Source organism: Macaca fascicularis, chromosome 16 (assembly GCF_037993035.2).
Source record: "Macaca fascicularis isolate 582-1 chromosome 16, T2T-MFA8v1.1".
Lineage (NCBI taxonomy): Eukaryota > Metazoa > Chordata > Mammalia > Primates > Cercopithecidae > Macaca > Macaca fascicularis.
The window spans coordinates 75,390,762-75,402,470 of record NC_088390.1 but is presented as its reverse complement, the minus strand read 5'-3'; the positions used below and the strand labels follow the sequence as shown (position 1 = coordinate 75,402,470).

The window sequence follows — 11,709 nt, the reverse complement described above, 5'->3', positions numbered from 1 at the left end:
CTAGAGAGCGGGAGAATATATTCATAACCTATTCATCTGACAAAGGTCTAACATCAAGAATCTATAAGGAACTTATTTCAACAAGCAAAAAACCAATAATCCCATTAAAAAGTGGTAAAAAACGTGAACAGACACTTCTCAAAGGAAGACATACAAGCAGCCAACAAACATGAAAAATGCTCAACATTGCGAATCATCAGAGAAATGCAAATCAAATCCACAATGAGATACCATATTATACCAGAGAGAATTGTTATTATTAAGAAGTTAAAATACAGCAGATACCAGCAAGTCTGTGGAGAAAAGGGAACACTGCCACTGTGGAAAGGAGGTTGGAGATTTCTCAAGGAACTTAAAATAGAACTACCATTTGACCCAGCAATCCCATTATTGGGTATATGACCAAAGGAAAATGCACACAAACTAGAAACCCTAGAGTAAATGGATAAATTTCCAAACAATCACATGACCTCATATGTTCATCACAGCAGTATTCACAATAACAAAGACATGGAATCAACCTAGATGCCCATCAGTGGTGGATTGGATAAATAAAATGTAGTACATATATACCCTGGAATAAAAAGGAACACCCAGCCATAAAATATACTCAGCCATAAAAAGGAACAAAATCATATCCTTTGCAACAACATGGACACAACTAGAAGCCGTTATCCTAAGTGTAGTCATGCAGGAACAGAAAACCAAATACCACATGTTCTCACTTATAAGTGGCAGCTAAATATTGAGTATTCATGGACATAAAGATGGCAACAATAGTCCCCCAGGGGACTAATAGACAGGGAAGGAGGCAAGGAGAAACTAATCATTGTTTACTATACTCACTGTCTGTGTGATCTGTGTGACTAGATCATTAGTATCCCGAACATAGCATCATACAATATACTCATGTAACAAAGCTTCACATGTACCTCCTGAATCTAAAATAAAAGTTGAAATTATAAAAATAAAAATATTTTTATGATCAATGAAGAAAATTTGTATAATAGAGAAAAATATAGAAATTAAATAAAATTGAATAAAAGAATCACCATGATGTTAAGGAGAGAATGGAGCAAGACGGTAGAATAGTTCTTACTACTGATTGTCCTTCTATAAAAACATGTATTTGAATAACTGTCCACAAAAAGATCTTCACAAGAGCTAAGAAAACCAGGTGATAAATCACACTACCTGGTTATAGCATAATAAGAAAAGAGGCCAGGTATGATGGCTCATACCTATGATCCTAATGCTTTGGGAAGATGAGGTGGGAGGATCACTTGGGACCAGGAGTTCAAGACCATCCTGGGCAACATAGCAAGACCCTATCACTACAAATTCCAAAAAAAAAAAAAAAAAAAAGTGAAAGTTAGCTAGGTGTGGTGGTATGTGCTTGTAGTCCAAGCTACCCAGGAGGCTGAGGTGGGAGGATTGTTTAAGCCCAGGAGTTTAAGGCTGTCTCTATCTCTTTCAGTTTTGCTCTGATCTTAGTTATTTCTTGTCTTCTGCTGGCTTTTGAATTTGTTTGCTCTTGCTTCTCTAGTTCTTTTAATTGTGATGTTAGGGTGTCAATTTTAGATCTTTCCTGCTTTCTCTTGTGGGCATTTAGTGCTATAAATTTCCTTCTAAACACCGCTTTAGATGTGTCCCAGAGATTCTGGTACATTGTGTCTTTGTTCTCATTGGTTTCAAAGAACTTATTTATTTCTGCCTTAATTTTGTTATTTAGCCAGTAGTCATTCAGGGCAGGTTGTTCAGTTTCCATGTAGTTGTGCAGTTTTGAGTGAATTCCTTAATCCTGAGTTCTAAGTTGATTGCACTGTGGTCTGAAAGACTGTTTGTTATGATTTCCATTTTTTGCATTTGCTGAGGAGTGTTGTACTTCCAATTATGTGGTCAAGCTTAGAATAAGTGCTGTGTGGTGCTCTCAGGATGTATATTCTGTTGACTTGAGGTCGAGAGTTCTGTAGATGTCTATTAGGACCACTTGGTCTAGATCTGAGTTCCCGTCCTGAATATCCTTGTTAATTTTCTGTCTTGTTGATCTTTCTAATATTGACAATGCAGTGTTAAAGTCTGCCACTATTATTGTGTGGGAGTCTAAGTCTCTTTGTAAGTCTGTAAGGACTTGCTTTATGAATCTGGGTGCTCCTGTATTGGATGCATATATGTTTAGGATAGTTAGCTCTTCTTGTTGCATTGATCCCTTTACCATTATGTAACGCCCTTCTTTGTCTCTTTTGATCTTTATTGGTTTAAAGTCTGTTTTATCAGAGACTAGGATTGCAACCACTAATTTTTTTTTCTTTTTTTGCTTTCCATTTGCTTGGTAAATATTCCTCCATCTGTTCATTTTGAGCCTATGTGTGTCTTTGCATGTGAGATGGGTCTTGACTCTTTATCCAATTTGCCAGTCTGTGTCTTTTAGTTGGGGGCATTTAGCCCATTTACATTTAAGGTTAATATTATTATGTGTGAATTTGATCCTGTTATTATGATGCTAGCTGGTATTTTGCCCATTAGTTGATGCAGTTTTTTCATAGCATTGATGATCTTTACATTTTGATTTGTTTTTGCAGTGACTGGTACCAGTTTTTCCTTTCCATATTTAGTGCTTCCTTCAGGAACTCTTGTAAGGCAGGCCTGGTGGTGACAAAATCCCTCAGCATTTGCTTGTCTGTAAAGGATTTATTTCTCCTTTGCTTATGAAATCCAGTTTGGCTGGATATGAAATTCTGGGTTGAAAATTATTTTCTTTAAGAATGTTGAATATTGTCCCCAACTCTCTTCTGGCTTGTAGGATTTCTGCTGAGAGATACACTGTTAGTCTGATAGGCTTCCCTTTGTGGGTAAACCGACCTTTCTCTCTGGCTGCCCTTAACATTTTTTTCCCTCATTTCAACCTTGGTGAATCTGACAGTTATGTGTCTTGGGGTTGATCTTCTTGAAGAGTATCTTTGTGGTGTTCTCTGTATTTCTTAAATTTGAATGTTGGCCTGTCTTGCTAGGTTGGTGAAGTTCTCCTGGTTAATATCCCAAAGGGTGTTTTCCAACTTGGTTCCATTCTCCCCGTCATTTTCAGGTACACAAATAAAGTGTAGGTTTGGTCTTTTCACGTAGTCCCATATTTCTTGGAGACTGTGTTCATTCCTTTTCATTCTTTTTTCTCTAATCTTGTCTTCATGCTTTATTTCATTAAGTTGATCTTCAACCTTTGATATCCTTTCTCCCACTTGATCGATTCGACTATTAATACTTGTGTATGCTTCATAAAGTTCTTGGGCTGTGTTTTTCAGCTCCATCAGGTCATTTATGTTCTTCTCTAAACTGGTTATTCTAGTTAGCAATTCCTCTAACCATTTAGCAAGGTTCTTAGCTTTCTTGCATTGGGTTAGAACTTGCTCCTTTAGCTTGGAGGAGTTTGTTATTACCCACCTTCTGAAGCCTACTTCTGTCAATTCATCAAACTCATTCTCTATCCAGTTTTGTTCCCTTGCTGGCAAGGAGTTTTGATTTTTTGGAGGAGAATAGGCATTTTGGTTTTTGGAATTTTCAGCCTTTCTGCACTGGTTTTTCCTCATCTTCGTGGATTTATCCACCTTTGGTCTTTGCTGTTGGTGACCTTTGGATGGAGTTTTTGCGTGGTCATCCTTTTTGTTGATATTGATGCTATTGCTTTCTGTTTGTTAGTTTTCCTTCTAACAGTCAGGCCCCTCTTCTGCAGGTCTACTGGAGTTTGCTGGGGGTCCACTCCAGACCCCGTTTGCCTGGGTATCACCAGCGGAGGCTGCAGAACAGCAAAGATTGCTGCCTGCTCCTTCCTCTGGAAGCTTTGTCCCAGAGGGGCACCTGCCAGATGTTAACTGGAGATCTTCTGTATGAGGTGTCTGTCAATCCCTGCTGGAAGAGGTCTCCCTGTCAGGAGGCACAGGTGTCACCTGTGGAGGCGATCTGTCCCTTAGCAGAGCTCAAGCACTGTGCTGGGAGATCCACTGCTCTCTTCAGAGCCAGCAGGCAGAAATGTTTTAAGTCTGCTGAAGCTGTGCCCACAGCCACCCCTTCCCCCAGGTGCTCTGTCCCAGGGAGATGGGAGTTTTATCTATAAGCCCCTGGCTGGGGCTGCTGCCTTTCTTTCAGAGATGCCCTGCCCAGAGAGGAGGAATCTAGAGAGGCAGTCTGGCTATGGTGGTTTTGCTGAGCTGTGATGGGCTCCACCCAGCTTGAACTTCCTGGCTGCTTTTTTTACACTGTGAGAGGAACCTATTCAAGCCTCAGTAATGGCGGACACCCCTCCCCTCACCAAGCTTGAGCATCCCAGGTCGACTTCAGACTGCTGTGCTGGCAGTGAGAATTTCAAGCTAGTGGATCTTACATTGCTGGGCTCCATGAAGGTGTGATCTGCTGAGCTAGCCCACTTGGCTCCCTGGCTTCAGCCCCCTTTCCAGGGGAGTGAATGGTTCTGTCTCACTGACATTCCAGGTGCCACCGGGGTACAAAAAAAGTTCCTGCAGCTAACTCAGTGTCTTCCCAAACGGCCACCCAGTTTTGTGCTTGAAACTCAGAGCCCTTGTGGTGTAGGCACCCAAGGGAATCTCCTGGTCTGTGGGTTGTGAAGACCATAAGAAAAGCATAGTATCTGGGCTGGAGTGCACCGTCCCTCAAGGCATAGTCCCTCACAGCTTCCCTTGGCTAGGGGAGGGACTTCCTTGACCCCTTGTTCTTCCTGGGTGAGGTGATGGCCCACCCTGCTTCTGCTCCCCCTCCGTGGCCTGCACCCACTGTCTAACTAGTCCCAATGAGATGAACCGGGTACCTCGGTTGGAAATGCAGAAATCACCCATCTTCTGCACTGATCTCACTAGTAGCTGCAGACCAGGGCTGTTCCCTTTTGGCCATCTTGCCCAGGAGCTGCCTTTTATTTTTTAATTTTTGTATTTTTTGTTCATTTATATTTGTGCTTTAATTTTTTTCTTATCAATTATATAAGCATTTTATGTAATTAAATATTTTATCTGTATATTTTACAGATATAATTGTATCTGAAAAGTTACATTTCCAAACCTGTGATAAATAACCTATAATTTGTTCATTCTGGAACCATTATTGCTTTATAAATGTAAATTTGTTTTATAGTGATAATTGAATTTATTTAAATTATTTCTAAAACCCAAGCAATACATTCTCCTGTCTTGCTCAAATGAATAACATGACAATATATATAACCACTTTAGATAACAATAGGTGAAATAGTCACTTGTATTTTTGATAAACTCTGAGTTTTCTTAAGTGTTATGGAAATGTTTACAAGATACCGAATAACCAATATCAGATATAGTATAAATGTTTTAAAAGTATTAAAATGGACATAGTTTGCAAAAATATCATAATATTGTTGTTTTTGAAGCTATTAACTTGGGTTTTATTAGGATTACATTTAGGAGCAGATTCATGAATATGAAAATGGAAGATCAGAATAAAACAAAAGAAGGGACCAAAAGAAAAATGGAAAAAGAACTAAACTATTTCAACTCTGTTGTAGAGAGATTTAGTGCTGGCTTTACTCCCTATTTCCCTAACACACCGCTTGTAGAAGAAGCTGACCACTGTGTATTGCATCACCAATTCTCTTCTTTGATGCCTGGATTCCGATTGGGTTTGATTAATCCAACAGAAAGTGGCAGCAACAGATTGAGGATAGAAGAATGGGGAGGTCAGACCCTCCTCCCCTGCTTTGGTGCCAGATCTAGTGCTGAATGGATCCTTGACGCCCACAGGTTTTCCCCTCCTCCAGTTACACCCACCTGCTTCTGCCCATTAAGGGTACTGACCCCAGGAATGGCTCCCCCCACTGCAGGCCACACTCGACCTCCAGCAGTTCATCAAAATTACCATTTATGCATTTTGTCCTACCAATTTCTGGCTCTAGTGACTTCTGCTCCAAGTAAGCTGATCTTGGCTGTGATTCTCTGTATTCACTTGTTTCTCTGGATTTTAGGGTTATAGCTTGCCCTGGAACCTCAGTCTCTGATGGGTCCAAGAAACATCACTGATTTTCAGTTTGCTTAGCTTTTTTCTTATGGCAAGAAAGGAAATAATGACTTCCAAGCTCTTTACATGTTGGAGGTGAAGAAATTGAATTTTAAATTTTTTTGATTTTTAATTAATTAAAAATTATATTTAAATACTCACCTGGGCTACCTTATTGAAGAATGCAGTTTTAAAGTTAATCATATCTTTGTCCTCTTCCTAAACCATAAGATTTTTAGGGAACTTAGTTCTGATCATGGCTCTCTCCTCCCATATAACTGTTGTTTGATACTTGAGTTGTCCATTGTGTTTAACACTGCCCCCTGCACACATTAGTCATTATCATCATTAGTTTGCACAATCAATATTTATTTAGTTCACTATTATATTTATTAGTTGTTAGCATTCAACTACTTCTTTCTGGATTCAGTCTTTTTTCCTTCTTGGAGGATATTTATTAGTAGTTCTTTCAGATACGTCCATAAAATAGAAATCTCAGTTTTTTGGGATAAAGATATACCTATTTTATCCTTACACATGAGTTATATTTTAGCTGGTTTGTCAATCAGCTTTTGCCAAAACACCCTAAAACTTACTGGCTTAAAATAGCAATCTCCTTTTAGCTTTGTTTTCCTGTTTCATTTCTGGCATCTGGATATTTATTTTTCTTTGGATGTGATCTCTGTTTTTGTTACTTCTTATTAACCATTTTATTTATATCCTTTTTGAAGGAGCATTCACATTAGCATAGTTCAACAATAGAAATAGAAATAGCAATAAAAATTTTGCTATTATCTTACAAAATTCCACTGTGTGGTATTTTGGTACAAATGAACACAAAGTGCCATGTAGGACAAAATCCAAAAAACTATACCTGAGCACGCTGTCGTGAAATTCCCTACACTTGTAGTTAAAGAGAAAACCCTAAGATGTCTACTCAAGAAAAACAGAAAACCTCAAACTTACGAGTACCAAAAGTACTTTATCATCATATCTGGCTGAGAAAGCAATAACATGCTATTTTTAAAGTGAGAAATATAAGACATTTTCAGTCAGAGCATAAACAAAAACAGAAAACAATAATAGAATAACAGAGTAACAAAAATACAGATGGAGAAAATGAACAGATTCGTTATAGTAAAACAAATTTACAAATGGCCAAAAATTATATTAAAATATTCTTGACAACACTAGGAAATATAAGTTATCAAAGTGGTACTAATTTTTATTAATCAGACTGGTAAAATTTACAAACACCTATAATGTCCAGTTTTGACACGGCCGTGGAGAGTATAGTCTCTAACATTTGGTGAGTCATCCCTCATTGCAAGGTACTGCACTCAATACTTTACATATGTTATTTTCTTTAATCCCTACCATCTCCCCTCCACCCCAATCCTAAATTTCTAAATTCTAAAACAACCCTTGTTAAATATTATTGTGTCCTCTGGATCTCACAGATGAGAAAACTGAAGCTCCCTGCATAAATCATTGGGGCTCCAAGGTAAGTTACTTGCCCTGCATTGCAGTTAGCAAGGAGTAGAACTAACGTTTTAAGTTCAAATATGCTAACGGGTGTATCCTATAAGGAACATGAAGATATGGGAGAAAGATGGATAGAGACATAGGCTGATTTTTTATATTGCTAGAGTAGTGTAGATTCTGATATGTTTGTTAACATTTGAGGGCAATCACTAGTAGAACAAAATACTGATCCAGAACTTTATAGATGACAGGTGGGGAAAAAGGAAAAGGGGAACCTGAAAAAAGGAACAGAGAAAACACAGTCACTATAGAAATGGATACATGGGAAATAACAGGAAAGCATAATTTAAAGAGACCGTAAAATAAGATGATTGGAAGAAAAGGATTGGGTAACGTAAGGACTTACGTCCCCTTCCCTGTCTTGCCCATGGAAAGCAGAAGATTGGCAGATAAGGTAAAAAGAGAAATGCAGTTTTACTATTTCAACGGGCATCCTTCAGGCGTGTAATAAGAGTCTGTCAAAATATATCTGAGAAATGCAAATTGCAAATAAAAGTGGAGGGCAGGAATATGTCACACAAAGGATATTTCAAGGCAAAAATAAAAGCACAAAACAAGACCAAGTAGAATTTATTACATTTTTAAGAAACAAAGAGGGCCAGGTGCGGTGGCTCAGGCTTGTAATCCCAGCACTTTGGAGGCCAAGGCGGGTGGATCACAAGGTCAGGAGATCCAGACCATCCTAGCTAACATGGTGAAATCCCATCTCTACTAAAAATACAAAAAATTAGCAGGGCGTGGTGGCGGGCGCCTGTAGTCCCAGCTACTTGGGAGGCTGAGGCAGGAGAACGGCGTGAACCTGAGAGGTGAAGCTTGCAGTGAGTGGAGATTACGCCACCAAAAAAGAAAGAGAGAGAAAGAGAGAGACAGAGAGATCGAGCGAAAACAAAGAGAAATGTTTGGAGGATATCTGATAAAACTCACATGCAGTCAGTGCAGCCGGATCTGAGAAAGAATTGAAAGCAAGAAGATAAAAGCCCCTGGGAAACAAGCAGACATTCTCAGTCTTTCTTTATCAGGCAGCTGGACCCCTTCATCCTTCTTTCTTTACTGACCAAGTTTTCTGTTTTTGCACAGTGTTGAGAAGGGCTGCACACAGGTCATGGGGTGACAAGTCCTCTTTACAAATAGCCAGCAAGGATTCCAAGAAGAATGTTTTAGTGTGGTGCAAAACACATCACATGAAATTTGTAAGGTTTCTGGCACTGGAGAATACTGCTGCAAAATAAATGAAACAAAAGGCCAGGAAAATTGTAAAATATGTGCACATAGTAAGAATAATGGAATAAACAGAGACATATGCAAATGAGACAGCATAGCATTTGTAATTTGAGCTCATAGACTCTACAGATAGTCTGAGTTTTAACTTAGTTTCCGCTACTCACCATCTGTGTGAATTTGGTCAAGTTACATAACTCCCTGGGCCTCACCCTTCTGGTTCGTAAAATGGGGTGATTAGAATAATGTCTACGTCTTGGGATTATTATGTGGATTAAATGTTTTAATATTTAAGTATGTCTTAGACACGATAAATGCTATATGTACTTGCTAAAAAAAGTATACATTACGGTATAAAATCAGTGCCATTTCATTTTTGAACTTCCATGGGATTATTTTTGAATTGGTAAATTGATTCAAAAGCTTCTTTAGAAGAGTAAATAGGTTGGGCGCAGTGGCTCACGCCTGTAATCCCAGCACTATGTGGAACCAAAGCAGGCGGATCATTTGAGGTCAGGAGTTCCAGACCAGCTTAACCAAAATGGTGAAAACCCGTCTCTACTAAAAATACACAAAAATTAGCTGGCTGTGGTGACGGGCACCTGTAGTCCCAGCTACTGTGGAGGCTGAGGCAGGAGAATCGCTTGAACCCGGGAAGCAGAGGTTCCATTGAGCCGAGATAGCGCCACTGCACTCCAGCCTGGGCGACAGACGGAGACTCCGTTTCCAAAAAAAAAAAAAAAAAGTAAATAAATATTATTTAATCTAGAAAATATTAAAAAGAAGATCAATGAGAGGGAGCTTGCTCTGTTATAGTGCCACAGAGATTACAGTGTGGTACATTGAAGGAAATATATTGAAAACAGAATTTAGAACCGAAAGTCAAAGTCCACTAGGGCCAGAACTCATAAGCTCTAACCTAGGTACAAAGTTCTTCTAGGAAACAAGTTACTGGAAAAAAAAAATTCCTAAAGTATATTCTCTGTGCACAAAATGTTGGTGATGTTATTAAATGTGATAATTTTGTATTTTCTGCAGAAAATACAACCCTCCAACCTTTTCTGTAGACATACGGAAACAATCAGAAGTCTTTTTTTTTTTTTTTTTTTTTTTTTAAAGTTTGACAGTCTCATGGATTCAGGAGTTCAGCCTACTTCCACAGACTGCTTGCTGAGCAAATTCTGGATCCCATATAATTAGAAAAAGGATAAATATAATTGCATCAATATTGAGAGAATGGGAAATGGGTGAGGAAGAGTTCATTTGGTTGTCATGGTCCATGGGACACAGATAAGAGGCTGATTTAAGAATTGCATGCATTTATTGTTTCCCTTTCAGCTGTGTGTTCAGGAAGAAATTACAGTACAGAAGAATTTAACAGACTTACTGGCTGTAAGCAGAAAGATAGTGGTCCTTTACCCCATCCTCTTCAGCCAAAGATAAACTCCATGAATTTTAAGAATTTTGGAACAGTCTTTTCTTCTACTTACACAAGATGCTCAAAAATAGACAGAATGGCATCTATTACCAGTTAAAAATGTTTCTCTAACAATACTGGAAAGCAGGACATTCTAAAATTCAGTAGTTACTGGTGGAGAAAGTAGTTTGTTTCATGGGAACTGTTGCAGAAGTGACAAACCTGGAGGCTTTGGGAACACAGATAATTGTTATGTGAGATTTCTTTAAAGATTCTCCTCGCTTCAGCACCATGAAAGATGCTATAATTAGTATGCACACAATGAAACTGAGGTGCAGATGAAAACTCAGAGTTTCCTTTGTTACCCTGAAAAAAATGACATTGCTTTATTGCTTTATACATATATATATGTGTGTGTGTGTGTATTTTCCACTTTGCTCTGCTCTACTCTTCTCTGGATTAGGTTCTCACTTATCTTTGCTTAAATCATTGTGTTGGGGTCAATTCTCCCATTAGGGCCTTGTATGAAAAGACTGATTGAGAAAGGCTAGATTCTTCTTGGTTTAATAGTTCCTAATGTTTTGATATGTCCAGCCAACCATCTGCAACGACAAACTCCCTGCTGAGGAACTAGCAGGAAACAAAGAAATGGAAAACAGCAAAGAAATCACCACGTGAGCAGAAGATATTTTGGCAGCCTGGCTGAACTGAGACCAAATTCTCCTTGGAAATCAGTATAAAACAGAAACTATTCACAATGAACGTGAAATTAAAAGCATGATGTAGTAGTGACCCAAAAGGAATGTGAATTCTTCTCCAGAACATGCAGAGACCCATGGATGAACTGTGTTTCTAGATTTTTCCTCCAGCTTTCCTGAGAGTAAGTTAACCTCTAAAATTGTGGTTATTTTGCATATAGAAATATAACGTAAGACTATAAATAGGAATGCCAGACATTTACGTAGAAACCATTAAATGTAGTAAGTTATTAACGAGTCATTTTGACTTTTCAAATCATCTGTTTTATTTTGTATGACTAAATAACCAATTGAAGAACTAAGAATTTGTATTTTTACCTCATAACTAAAGCATGTTTGGACAAACAGCGACATTATCTAATAGGCTATTGAATAAATAAAAATAAATGTAACATTATGATGCTTCTTTATAAGTATGAACTATTTCCAAAGTTATTTGAATTACTTACTCTTCTTTGTTTTTAATTTTACTGCCAGAGGAATTGTAAGCATTGCAGGTTGCACAATTTTCTGAGTTTTGAATTGTTTTTAAATGGCTTGAGAATATTTTCATCAAGAAAACTTACAGAAAGATTTTCACTGATCTTATTTATTATACTTTAAAAAAATTTTGATCTAATTTGTTGCCTAGTGCAACAAATTAGAAAAATTTGTTCTGTGAATAACAGGAATTTTATCTGACTGAGAAATGATTGGCTTTTTATAACCAATTTATTATTTCCAAATTATACAATTTCCTAT

At 38.0% G+C, this 11,709-nt stretch overlaps 1 protein-coding gene across 3 annotated transcripts in view; it reads left to right on the top strand.

Moving 5' to 3' along the window:
- Positions 1-11,028: 11,028 nt before the first annotated feature.
- The window catches only part of ABCA9 (ATP binding cassette subfamily A member 9), a 76,737-nt gene continuing 76,056 nt past the window's right edge, over positions 11,029-11,709 (top strand). For all 3 annotated transcript variants that reach the window (XM_074020259.1, XM_005584796.5, XM_074020260.1), the window contains exon 1: positions 11,029-11,090. The gene's annotated coding sequence lies outside the window, so the exon portion shown is untranslated. The remainder of the gene's footprint in view (positions 11,091-11,709) is intronic.